A 14,188-nucleotide genomic window follows, 5' to 3' on the forward strand; every position below is an offset into this window, starting at 1 on the left:
ATTCTAACGTCCATGCTTAAAGTTGTTTTGAAATGTGGGTAAAATTACATGTTAAGTCAGGGAGGAGGGCGAAACGCAACTTTGCGCAGGAACTGTTCTTTGCAACGTGTCTCCCATTCGTTCTACCGCAAGTTCTGCAGCCGCTCGACGTTGTGCTCAGCAGCGACACTGGTGGCCGCCCACAGAAATGCGTGTTGGACTGTTGGAAAAATGCAAGCATTCGATGTTGTCGGCAACAGCCGATGCAAGTATTTAAGCAAGTGGGTGTTGAATTTAGCATCTCAATGCAGTGTTTTTGGGGAGCTATCAGTAGATCTCTGTGCGTAAAGTTTGAAATGAATTAAAAGTAATTTGAATTTGCAACATTTCCTGAAAATAAATGCATAATTTCATTATGCAAAATAAAATAAATGCAACGTGAACTTTATTATTAGCGTAATGAAAGGCGTGGAAAACCAAGCGCCTGCTTCGCTGCAAAACAGCCAACGCCGAAAATTACACCGAGCAGGCTGCTGTGCAAATAATGCGTAGGAAGGAACTGCAGATGCTGGTTTACACCGTAGACACAAGATACTCAGTGGGACAGACATAATACTCAGCCTGAAGCAGATCAGGAGGGTGGGGGCGAAGGAGGAGAGGAGGGAATGAGGGAGGGTGGGGAGAGGAGGGAATGAGGAGGGTGGGGAGAGGGGGGAATGAGGAGGGTGGGGAGAGGAGGGAATGAGGGAGGGTGGGGAGAGGAGGGAATGAGGGAGGGTGGGGAGAGGAGGGAATGAGGGAGGATGGGGAGAGGAGGGAATGAGGAGGGTGGGGAGAGGAGGGAATGAGGGAGGGTGGGGAGAGGAGGGAATGAGGGAGGGTGGGGAGAGGAGGGAATGAGGGAGGGTGGGGAGAGGAGGGAATGAGGGAGGATGGGGAGAGGAGGGAATGAGGAGGGTGGGGAGAGGAGGGTGGGGAGAGGGGGTGGGAAGGAATGAGGGGGTGGGGAGAGGAAGGAATGAGGGGGTGGGAAGAGGAAGGAACGAAGGAGGTGAGGAGAGGAGGGAATGAGGGTGGGGAGAGGGGGGCGTGAGGGAGGGAGGGTGGGGAGAGGAGGGAATGAGGGAGAGGAGGGAATGAGGGGGGTGGGGAGAGGAAGGAATGAGGGGGTGGGAAGAGGAAGGAACGAAGGAGGTGGGGAGAGGAGGGAATGAGGGTGGGGAGAGGAGGGAATGAGGGTGGGGAGAGGAGGGAATGAGGGAGAGGAGGGAATGAGGGGGGTGGGGAGAGGAGGGAATGAGGGAGGGTGGGGAGAGGAGGGAATGAGGGAGGGTGGGGAGAGGAGGGAATGAGGGAGGGAGGGTGGGGAGATGAGGGAGGGAATGAGGGAGGGTGGGGAGAGGAGGGAATGAGGGAGGGTGGGGAGAGGAGGGAATGAGGGAGGGTGGGGAGAGGAGGGAATGAGGGAGGGTGGGGAGAGGAGGGAATGAGGGAGGGAGGGTGGGGAGATGAGGGAGGGAATGAGGGAGGGTGGGGAGAGGAGGGAATGAGGGAGGGTGGGGAGAGGAGGGAATGAGGGAGGGTGGGGAGAGGAGGGAATGAGGGAGGGTGGGGAGAGGAGGGGATGGGGAAATAGAGATAGAGGGGGAAAGGTGAGAATTAAAAAAAACCCTATCCCGTTGATAATAAAGACATAACCAACATTTTATTTTAGTTAATACATTTGAGGGGAATCTGGACGAAATGTGCAGGAAGGAACTGCAGATGTTAGTTTACACCGAGGATAGACACACTGGAGCGCGACAGGCACAGTCCCTTCTCTCCAGAGATGCTGCCCGTCCCGCTGCGTTACTCCGACATTTTTTTTTTTTTTTTTTTTTTTTGCGTCGTCCAATATCGGGAGAATTATATATGTTTGTAATAGTCTTGTGGTGAAGGGGGTATCAGGCTAATTTGCATACCCCCCCCCCCCCCCACCCCCACCACATCCATCCATCCCACACACAAGCTGCCATCTTTGCCGTGAGGGGGGCGGACGGCGGAGAGCTGCAATAGAGCAAAAGGCGGGCTAGTAGAGGGAGGAGGGTTAAAAAAAGATATCGATGAGCCGACGCTTTAACTCGACGCGAAGAAGGTAAGCGAGTCTTACATTTGTCGTGCGAAGGAAAGTTCCCAAGTCTCCTTGCTGGTATAATTATTATTTTTTTTTTGTTGTTTTTCTTCTTCCTGAATATTTTCACATTGTGTGTGGTAAAGGGATGGGGGTTTTTTTTTTTTGTTTGTTTGTTTGTTTTTCTTCTCCTCCCTCCCCTCCCCCTCAGGAGGTTGATTTTTTTTTTGGCGCCGAGCGTTTTCTGCCCCTGCGGGGCCACGCCGGGCCGGGGAGGCCCCGTGTGCGCGCTGCAGCTGCAGCCGCTGCCGCTGCACTGGAGCTGCTGCACGGGAGCGCCAGTGCGACTGCGCGTGCGCGCGGGCACAGGCACGGCCCCACTAACCGCCGCTCGCGCTCACGCACGCACGCACACACACACAATCACACACACAATCTCTATGACTGTCGTCCTGGTGAGTTTTCATTGTCATATATAACTCGTTTTATTTTCTCCTACCCTAGCCCACAGCTAGCAATGATCATCATTACTTTTGTTTTTTTTTTCTGACTTGGGGCTTATCTTTCATTCATTCCCCCCCCCCCCCCTCATTGCGAGGTCTGAAGAAGGGTCTCGAACCCGAAACGTCGCCCATTCCTTCTCTCCACAGATGCTGCCTGTCCCGCTGAGTTACTCCAGCATTTTGTGTCTATCTTGCATTTTGACACTGGTGGTTGCAGGATTTTTTAAATCTCCCCCCTCCCACCATTGCAGCGAGTGGAAACTTCGCTGGATGCTTCACGTCAAGGTAGGTCTCGGGGTGATTTTTGTTTTTAAGGATCCAAAAGACACACAGCATTGATTGTTTCCCCCTTTTAATTGTGCAGATACATTTTCCTTGATGAAGTTTGCACAGTTCTGATTTTTTTCTCCCAACGTGAGCAAATCTCTCCGGGGGGGAGGGGGTGGTGAAGATGACAACAAATGAACTCGTGCAGCACTTGACTTGCCGCGCTGCTGCATTGTTGTAGCTGCAATCGTTTAGAATGCAGAGAATTCCTGATCGCCCCCCCCCCCCCACGTATCCCTGTGAACAAAACACCTTAACAATGAGTACATGCATAGTTCACTTAAAATCGATATAATGGATGAGTGCTATTTTTTGGTTAGTAAGCAATTTTTTTAATGTTAATGTGCATCTTGCTCTGGCAAGCTCATTGCTGTTACTGCCCATGCAACACATGTCCTGGAGGAATACTTACCTGATTTTTGGTTATCCTTCACTCAGTATTTCATCTGCGATTCATCTGAAAATTCTAAATAGTTCAGAAACCTGTTTACATGTGCAGCCTTGAAACTAATTTGGAGGCACATATCTGATCTGAGTCAGCAGAGAAATGACCTCTGCTGTGCACTGACCTTATGTATATTTTTGTGAAATAAATCCATTCATAACATTCCTTATCCATCTTGTTGATATTTGACATTTGCACAGATTGCTAATTTTTATTTTTTAATGCATGAGCATGTCATGTGACAGAGTAACAAAAAATAAGATGTTTTTGGTTTAATGTTGAATTTGATCAGTTTCAGTAGGTTTTAGATCTTGCAAATCTTAGTTACATTTTTTTGCATTAATCCAAACATCTTGGGTGTCAAATGAACACATTTGCCTTATTCCACCAGATCTAATATATTTTATATATTTATCATTTTCTTAGAGGTGTATCACTATATTTCATTTGGTGGTGGGGGGGGGGGAGCATTGGCTCTATCTCCTGGAATCCCAGTGATTAAAAATTAGCAGCGTTGGGACATTAACTATCTATCACAGTACTGAGCCACTTTTTTTTATGCCATGCAATACACTACTTTTCAAATATTGCTAAAAATGCTATAAATCTGAAACAAAATCAAAATATCATGTACTTGGGTGCAGTAGTATCTGGGAAATCTTTCAAAGAATGATCTCTAATAGCAATTCAACCTTCAGATGCAATCTTCTATTTTTTACAGATACGAGTGGAATCAGTGTTTACAGTGGGTTTTCATTGAATATCCTCTGACTATATTTGTCACATATTCGAAATCTTTGCTTGATGGGGTAGGTGTATACACATTTTATTTTGATCTGTTTAAGACTAGCATTGGACCACAAAGAAAAGTTATGAAAAAGAATTCACTAAATCTAAATAAAATGTGTGTTTGGCATCACAGTTTTTGACTAGATAAAGACCAAAAGGCTGCTGGATTGCAGTAACATTTTCTCGTGAATGCTGCTCAAGGTGGAAATTAGCTCCTTTTTCTGTAGTTTTCTCTTCAGATGTTTGTGATATATTTATATTCTTCACTCTAGTGAAGAAGGTAAGCAAAGGAGTCTCAAAAGATGGACAATTAATATTGGCTTGTTGCTGATACCATTATCTCAAGAACAATGTAAGCAAATAATTTGTATAAGGTTTACTGGATTGCATAGTAAATTCTAATAAATCTAAAACTGCTTAATAATAATGTCTAGAGATACTTTGTATTGGAAGAAATAAGGGGGCAATTTGCTCTAATCTGTTAATGTGAATCTTCTTTCATCTGCTTGCTGTATCAGTAGAACCTTCTTCATGATTATCAAAAAGGTGTAGTTGTTGATTAATACGTCTCAGTGTTGTCTGCTGGGACTATGCTGTTGATTTCTTGAGTCTGCTGGATTAATTGGCTGGATTTCCAGAAGAGCAATCAAAGTCTTCCATCGTCTGAGAAAGAAGAATGGTTGTTCGCTGTCTCAGTGAGAGGCTTCGAAGAAAACTCCAGGTTTGTTACTGAGAAGAACCCCATATGAACAGGAAATCTACAAGCATACTAATGAGCTTGCTTATTTTAGTTGTAATGTTCGGGCAAAAACATTATGTCTGTTGCACTGGTGTCCAAAGGCAGGACCTGAATGATCTGATTTCTGTGTGGTATCAAGCTCCTGGAAATCTTTAAATAAGGGAGAAAATTGAAGGCTCTGTTCCTCTTTTTTGTAAGTTTTGTTTTTTATGGACTTTTACTGAACATTTAAGTACATAAACTCATTGGAATTCCTCCAAAATTTGTCTGGGTGAAGAGGCTACTGTGCCAGTTGAAGAATACATTTTAAAAAGATTGCTTGCTCAATAGTTCTGGAATTATTTCACTCTACATTTTTCTTTTATAATGTTTCCTAAAATCTTAACTCCTTGCCAAGCTTTTTTGTTGTCCATTTAAACCCACCAAGGCTCAGTGTAAAATTTTCTTTCTCTTCAATGCAGCATCTGGCATAACCTACCATGTCAGGGTGAAAAGAAATACAAGAAGGAATAGACCATGTGGTAGTTTATACTTTGTATTATTCAATATCATGGCAGATTCTTTATCTAAAGTACCCTTCCTGCCTCCTTGTTTCCTTTAGAATCCAAAAATCCATTGAAATCCATATCAATATTTTCGATGACAGTATTCAGAATCATCTTGGAAAATTCCAAAGATTTTTGTGCCTCTGAAGAAATTTTTCATTTCAGTCCTGTAATTAAGCTTACTATTTTGAGACAAGTCAAATGGCCACCATGCCCTCCCTGTTATTTTCTTTTCGAAAATGGTGTTTTAGAAGTCACCTTTCATTCTTTGAAGTTTCTTTTGAATGTGTGCCCATCATCCTCAAAGGATAGTTGGCCCACTCCATGAATAAATCTAATCATCTTTTTGTTGCATCATTCTTTGAAATGGAAGCTAAAATGATGTATAGTTCTCTTAAGTATGGTCTGAAAGAAATCCTATACAGGTGAAACAATACATCTGTATTTGTGTGCATATTACTTTTGACATGTACAAAGACAGCAGGCTACCTTTGAACATATAAATTCCCACAACTTTATTCTTCTGCAACAGATTTTTTTGAATCTACTATTTTGCATCTTTAGACTCCACCTTCTTGTCCATTTACCTATTCTGCCTACCTCCATTTTGTAGACTTTGCACTTCCTCAACTTATTTTCTGATATTTTATTTGAGCAAATATGGCAACGTGGGAGACCTGTGATGTTATCTGATATCAGATTTGGACAGTTCTCCATTGTCATCAGGATTTTCAACTTTTTGTGCTTTAAGAATACTTCTTGGATATGTCTTTTAAAGGAAAGAACCCTATATTTGTTTTCATTTTGTAACGCAGACTTCTGTATTTCTCTTGACGGAAATGTCCTCTTCTCATTTCACGCAGCTTATCCAAACCTTTCAGGCCTTACTCTCACGCCTGCTTTTTCTTCATAGTTTGATGATATTTGTTCTTATTTTGGATGAAGGATTGAGAATAAACTCTACTCTTGGTAACATCGCAATGGGGATATTTTTATGGCAGAGATAGATAGATTCTTGATTAGTACAGGTGTCAGATGTTATGGGGAAAAGACAGGAGAATGGGGTTAGGAGGGAGAAATAGATCAGCCACGATTGAATGACAGAGTAGACTTGATGGTCCGAATGGCCTAATTCTACTCCTATTCCTTATGACCTTATGATATGAGCACATGACTGCCCAGGGTGCAGATGACCTTTAAGGCTGCTGTTCCTAGGTATTCTTGCAATGTCTTGCAAGGTGGACACCAGTATTATTCCTCAAATAAAAAGCACTGCTGCCTTGGGTAGGTATCGAACATTCTACATACCTTTGCTGGGAATTCCATTAACTTGGTGTGAATACTGGTTGTCTATGTATTTTATGTTGATATGATGTGATGAATTAAAGCATTAATTGTCCCTTTGGTATGCTTGAAGTACATTTCTCTTTTGTCTGGATTACTTTGGAGAATGTATATTAGTGCCTTGCTGATACTCTTTCTCTATAAAGGACATTACAATGCTCGAAGCTGCTCGCAACTATTGCTCAACAATGTTAACATCCAAGCAGATACTGCATTTAAGCCAATATTCTATTTGAATATGCATGCTGTTACTGTTGCTGGAGAAACCACCATTATAATTTTTTTGTAATGATTAAACTCTTATTCCAGTTAATCCAAATGTACATGACCATAATCTCTTAAATTGTATTGGATGTTTTTGTTCCAGTTGATCGTATAAGAATTTCAGAGTTCATCTCTTATTTTTTAATAGAGATTCTCGTAACAATTAATAAAAATGCTGTTACAGAATTTTGGAGAGAGAAAAAAGCTATTCCAACCTCTTTCAAGATGGTCTTTAGACCTCATTCCTGTCAGTCATTGCTGGACAACTTTCTAACATTGTCTATCTTTACCTTTTTAAAGTTTGCTTTTTTTTTCTCTCATTATCCTCAAAGATTCACTTGCTGAGCTAATCTTTATAATATGCTATAGTGCAGTATTTGACTGTTTATGAAGGTGGTGTAAAATCACCCATTATGGACTATGAAGAATATCTGTGAAGAATTTCAAAATGAAGTTTATCTTTTGGTTGAAACATTCAATAGTTTTAGGGTTTCTTCACATGAATAGATGCCTTAGGCTTCCTGAAGCTAATATGAATTGCACTTGGCATTTACAACAGATTCCTTTGCGTCTGGCATGTTTGATCAGTATTCTAACCTTAAATGAAATCTGGCATAGCAAAACCAATGCAAATATTGTCATTATTTTTTGAAGCTGCCTGTAAGGAGTTTACAAGAGTTACATAAGATGTTCTTTCCCTTTGCTATATCTATTGTACCTAAGTTTTGCTTGATTGTATTTATCTATGGTATTATCTGATTTGATTGGATATTATGCAAAACAAAGCTTTTCAATGTACCATGGGTACACATGACAATAATAAAGTTAAATCTAAACACCACATCAAGAAAATGCGATGACTACCAAAGATACAGTAAGATTAGTATATTTATTAAGGGTCAGGACATTACCCACCTTTGCTGAAAATATGATGTATGGTTTCATAATAATGACTGGAGACAATGTTTTGCACAGAAATGGCCTTAAATAATTAAAAGTTAGTGAAAGCAAATCTATCTGGTGCCAAGAATTGCAAGCCACATTTCATTAAATTATTAACTTTCAAAACATTCATGATTTAATCCATGTGTTATTTATACATTTTCCTTAATTTTAGAATTATACATATATTTTCTGATAGGCAGTTTAACACAGGAAACAAAAATATTCAATCAACCAAGATCAAAACCCATACATACATGGGACACAAAAAAAAGACACAAAGTGCTGGAGTAACTCAGCAAGCCAGGCAGAGATGCTGCTTGATCCACTGGATTACTCCAGCACTGTGTATTGTTTTGTAAGCCAGCATCTGGAGTTGCTTGTTTCTCCGTACATGGGCTACAACTGTTTTATTAAACCTCAAACTCAACTTCATAATGGCTTCACTCATAATGGCTATCAAAACTAATTTATTATTCATAATGGCTACCAAAACTAATTTATTATTTAAAATGAGAAATAAAAGGGGTAGACCACTTGACCCCTCGTGCCTGCTCTACCACTCAATAAGTTATGGCCAATAGACAATAGGTGCAGGAGGAGGCCATTCGGCCCTTCGAGCCAGCACCGCCATTCAATATGATCATGGCTGATCATTCTCAATCAGTACCCCGTACCTGCCTTCTCCCCATACCCCCTGACTCCGCTATCCTTAAGAGCTCTATCTAGCTCTCTCTTTAATGCATTCAGAGAATTGGCCTCCACTGCCTTCTGAGGCAGAGAATTCCACAGATTCACAACTTTCTGACTGAAAAAGTTTTTCCTCATCTCCGTTCTAAATGGCCTACCCCTTATTCTTAAACTGTGGCCCCTTGTTCTGGACTCCCCCAACATTGGGAACATGTTTCCTGCCTCTTAATAATCTTTTACGTTTCTATAAGATCTCTCATCCTTCTAAATTCCAGTGTATACAAGCCTAGTCGCTCCAGTCTTTACACAATGGGGCCTTTTTACAATGTTAATATAATCTTATTTACAATGTTACTTTCCTGTTCTATTCGATATTCTTTTAATTCACAACTGTCTGTCAATCTGTGTATTGAATAAACTCAGTTTCCAGCATTCTTGGATAGAGAATATTAAAGATTCACCATACAATGGAAGGAATTTCTTCTTGTGTCCAGAATATCTGGCCCCTTACTTTGGGACTTTGAGCCCTAATTCTAGACCCCCCTCTGCAGGAGAAACATTCTTACATTCATCTGCAGGATCTGAAGAAGGGTCTCGGCCCAAAATTTTACCGATTCATGTCCTCCAGAGATGCTGCCTGACTTGCAACTCCAGCATTTTGTGTCCTCTTGTGTATTAACCAACATGTGCAGCCTTTTGTTTCATCCTGTCAAACTCTGTATCGTATGTTTCAATGAGACTGCTGCCTCTTAGGCTTTCTGAACTTGAGTGTCGGCCCCGACTACTTGATCTCTCTTCATAAGACAATGGTTCTGTCTCAGGGAATCAATCTGATGTATAATGAAAAAAACCTAATTCGTACTAACGATTTTCATGCAAAGTTTGGGCAGTGAAAAGGAATAATGTGGAAAAGGGAGAAGCAATTAATCTTGGACTATAAATCAGTTAGTGTAATGCTGTTAGTAAGTAAGATAGTAAAATTCTTATTTATTAATCCTATAACATAAACCTAGGGATTCAAATTATTATCAATGAGTATTTCTACAGGAATTGGCACACAAATGCTGGAGTAACTCAGCGGAACAGGCAGCATTTCTGGAGAGAAGGAATTGGATGACGCTGAGTTACTCCAGTATTTTCCATGTACTCCTGCAATGTTTCTTATCACACATGCCTACCAATTCTCTTTTGATTCTTTTTGCCATTGACCCACAGTAATGGGGTAATTTATAGTAACCAGTTAAGCAATCAGTACAAACAAGTTTTGAATTGTGGGAAGAAAACCTAAGGTCCTGGAAGAAACCAATGTGACCATGGAAAAGAAAGCTTAAACTCCACATTGACAGTATCCAAGATCAGGATCAAACGCAGATGTCTGAAACTGCCATCTTTTGGGAACAAGTACAAATGGCTAAACAGTCAGCTCCTGCTATTTATTTTGAATTATTCTGTTAAATCGCTCTTCAAAGTCCCGTCTGCTAACATTTGCAAATTCTGAGATTCAGAATGAAAGCTAAGAATGATGACAAAATAAGACATATCCAAACTTACAGTCACTAGATAAATAAGAGATTATTTTCCCTTTGCTTTGGAACAATAAAGAGGCCTTGGAAGAAGAGTAACTTGAGTTAGAGAAACAGTAAAATCTGGGCATAACAAAATTGCAAGAAAAGGTGGCAGTAGTTGGAGAGAAATTTGGTCTTTGTCATTAATACTAAAGTCATCAGTACACAAGTCGTGTCTACACATTATTTTCCACTCTATAACTGTAATTCAATGGAACAGCAATTTAGAAGCTGAATACATTATTCAGCTGCTTCCATAATGTGTGATTAGAATAAATGACTAAAAGCTTACTTCTATTTGATAAATTTAAAGATTGCAATCAAAAGATTCTGGCTCCTTTCTGGAGAAGTAGAATAAAAAAGTAGGGAGTAGATATTAATTTCCATACAGAATCCTGGCAAGAGCATGTTTTGCGTACTAACTTGCCATTCTGAAGGACTTGATACATTTCAGAAAGGGTCCAGGATGACATAACAGTTGATATAAAGGTCTTGGTAAAAATTAAGAGGAGATCTGACACTGATGTTCAAAACTATGATAGTCTATTACCAAATTATTCCACGTTCATAAATTCAAAACGTGGGTTTAAGCCGTGAGATTCTCTGAACTAAAATTCTGGAGAATTTCTGTGCACAGCATGGTGAGAATGCGGAATTCTCTGAGAATAGAATGCTTGATGCAGGCAATGTTGAATATTTAAGGGGTACTTAATGATGAAAAACATTATAGGGGCAAAACTGTAGCATAAGCTATTGGCACGAGAGATTCATTTGCTCGTACATTTTTCATTCCGTTTAGGGCATATACATTGCCAACTTGTTGCTAGTTTGTAGGATTGTAGCTTTACATTTTTCATAGTTTGTGTTTCCTGCACCTGCAGTAGTATCAACACTAACTGTATTAGGAGACCTATTTCACTTGTTTCTGAGAACTTTGTGACAACTGATGGGAATTTCTGAGATTAATGTTACTGGGACCTATTTTAAAAGCAGGGCCTCCAGGGCATCAGTTGAGTGAGTTCTGGTAGTTTTGCTGCTTGCAGTTATTTATTTTCTTGTTCAGTATCATTTTGTATATTTGGAGACAGTAAGAAATATAGAAAATTTAGGTGGGACAGTGTCAGTAACAAAATAAGCCATAAACCATACTCTAGGATGTAGGCCTCCTTAACATGATTTAAAGAACTCAAGAGTCTTCATCTGTTTGTACTATGTTCCAAGTGAGTTAGTACTCTGAAATATTTCATTTGCAGGGATTTTCTTTTCAGTGTGATGTGCTATGTATGGTGTACCTGCATTCTATTGTATGTCATAAGCAGTGAATTATGTGAAGTTTATGCAGGCACATGCTTAAAGAGTTGAATTCCTGGGCAAACAGTGAATGTTGTACTAAAATTTCACGTTGAATGGAACCATATAGAGTTTCAGTAATATTTTGCCAGAATTACTATGAGACATTCAACCACTTTAAAAAAACAAAACTCTGCCTTATTTAATTTTATTTGATTTAATGAATTTAGTGAAAATTGAGCATTTCGGTGTGTTTATTTTCCAATCCCACCCCTCCCATTCTTTCATTATTACTATGTCAAAATCAATGAACTCCCTAACAGAAGTGGTTCAAGAAGATGACTCACAAGTATCCTCTCAAAATCAAATTGATGCAATAAGATACTGGTCTAGTCAGTGACATTTCTATCTTGTAAAATAAAAAATGAACAAAATTAATTTGCTGTATTAATTTTTATCTTGCATGAAAGTTTGATGTCTTTGCTCTTTAAGAGTTTATGCATGAAGAGTGTTTGTCATATGCACTGGGACCTGAACAATGCAATTGTTGCTAAAGTTCCAGGTGCATTAATGGAACAAAACAATGCATAAATATACAATAAACAATAATACAATAACTTATCAGTTATAATTATGTAACCTGACCATTATAATACAAGCCAGAGTATGTAGTGCAACCATCTACAACATTCATAATATTTTTTTGCTGAGGTAGAGTTGTGCAGTTCAATAGCCTGATAGATGATGGGAAGAATCTGTTCTTGAAATAGGAGTTACAGTTCACAATTCATTCACCTTCTTCCAATAATAACAGCAAAATGAGAGTGGCCGGAGTGGTGAGGATATATGATATTAGCTGCATTCTTGAGGCAATGCTCCTAAAGATCCATTCAATGGTATGCAAGACAATATCTTATGAACCGAGCAATATCCACCATTTTCTGCAGCCTCCATTCTTGAGCCTTCGAGTTACCGAATCATGCTGTGATGTATCCAGTCAGCATGCTCTCCACTGTATACTTCTAGAAGTAGAGGTATTTGATGCCGTGCTGAATCTCCTCAATCTTCTGGGAAAGGAGAGACGTTGAAGTTTCTTTGTGATTACATCCATGCACTGGGCCCAGGACCGATCAGCAAAAGTGTGCATACCTGGAACCTGAAGCTGTTGACTCTCCAACACTTTCCAGCTGATGAAGACAAGTTCAGGGAGCCTTGGTTCCTCAAGTCAACAATCAGCTCCTTGGTCTTGCTAACATGGAGATTAAGACTGTCGTTTTGCACCACTCAACCAGATCATCAATCTCCCTCTTGTACTCCGACTCATCGTTAGCATTATTTATCCAAGAACAGTGGTATTATCGACAAATTTAAAGAAGGTGTTTTAGCTGTGCCTGGTTACACGGTCATGAGTATAGAGATGGTAGAGCAGAGGACTGGGCAGACAGTCTTGAGCTGGCTCTCTGTGAGGTGGAAGTGTTGCCAATTTGTACTGATTAAGGTCTGCCGATGAGGAAGCAGGGGATCTGGTTACAAGACAATAGTTTTGACAATAAGTTAAATTTGGAAACTATTGTATGACATGTTATTTCTAGAGTCGTTTTTGGGTTTGTATTTTTGGTATTTAAAATTGACATAATTTGGGATTAATTGACCATTAGTGTAATAGTTTAAATATGAAGATACAATCGACTGCAGATGTTGGAATTTTGAGCAAAAAACTGCAGGAGAAATTCAGCAGGTCAAGTACTATCTGTGGAGGGAAACGAACAGATGATGTTTTAGTTTGGACTCTTCAGACTTGAGATATTTAAATATAAAATTAATTTTCACAATCTATATAATTTAAACAGCTCTGCCATTTTGAATTGATAAAAAAAATTGTGCTGAGCTGTGGGTACAAAGAACTGCAGATGCCAGTTTACAAAAAAGGACAAAATGTTGGAGTCAGGCAACATCTCAAGAATATGGATAGACGTCGTTTTGGGTTAGGACCTGCCTGAAGAAGGGTCCCGACCCAAAACAATATCTATCCATATTCTTGAGGGATGCTGCCTGACTCGCTGGGTTCCCCTGGCACTTTGTGAATTTTTTTCAAGCTGAGCTGTTGGTTCAAAATATCTTGATTTAAAAAAATAATAAAATGTGATAATTTTTTACAAAATAATTACTTATGCTCTTGAATAGTGGACATTAGCCTATATTAGTATAATTCTGTCAAAATAATACAAATATTTTCTTCTGTGCCAGTGCTCATTGGTTAGATGGTGATAATGCTTCAGTTAAAAATATAAAGTTTGTTATTAAAAGAATGAAATAAACTGAAATGTTTGAGTAGAGTATTTAAATGCTTGTTAAATCCAAGAGTAACCAAAAATAAAACAAGTGGGTGGTTTGGCCTGTTCCCATTTATGATGTGGGCCCCTGAGATCATAGATCTCTGCAGTACAGACAAGGCAGCCATTTTGTGCACTCTGCTGGGACTCCTGACTTCCTCCATTATACAAGGAGCTTTGCTGCTGGAATCATGTGACCACAAATATCTTAGTATCTTAGATGCTTCCTTAATCTAGTCTGTTTCTCACACACGAAGAAATGTGTGCAAGAATCCCCTCTATTTCTATAATTAGAGCATCTATCTTTCAGGAAAGCTATTAAA

At 39.8% G+C, this 14,188-nt stretch overlaps 1 protein-coding gene across 5 annotated transcripts in view; it reads left to right on the plus strand.

Moving 5' to 3' along the window:
- Window positions 1-2,051: 2,051 nt before the first annotated feature.
- LOC144611573 (activating transcription factor 7-interacting protein 1-like) overlaps window positions 2,052-14,188 on the plus strand; it is a 126,886-nt gene continuing 114,749 nt past the window's right edge. The window contains exons 1-2 of one of the 5 annotated variants that reach the window (XM_078430736.1): window positions 2,052-2,113; window positions 4,086-4,173. The gene's annotated coding sequence lies outside the window, so the exon portion shown is untranslated. Of the gene's footprint in view, window positions 2,114-2,388; window positions 2,545-2,857; window positions 2,878-4,085; window positions 4,174-14,188 lie in introns of those variants that run through there. The other 4 variants (XM_078430741.1, XM_078430739.1, XM_078430735.1 and 1 more) reach the window with 4 other exon arrangements.

Source organism: Rhinoraja longicauda, chromosome 40, assembly GCF_053455715.1.
Source record: "Rhinoraja longicauda isolate Sanriku21f chromosome 40, sRhiLon1.1, whole genome shotgun sequence".
NCBI lineage: Eukaryota > Metazoa > Chordata > Chondrichthyes > Rajiformes > Arhynchobatidae > Rhinoraja > Rhinoraja longicauda.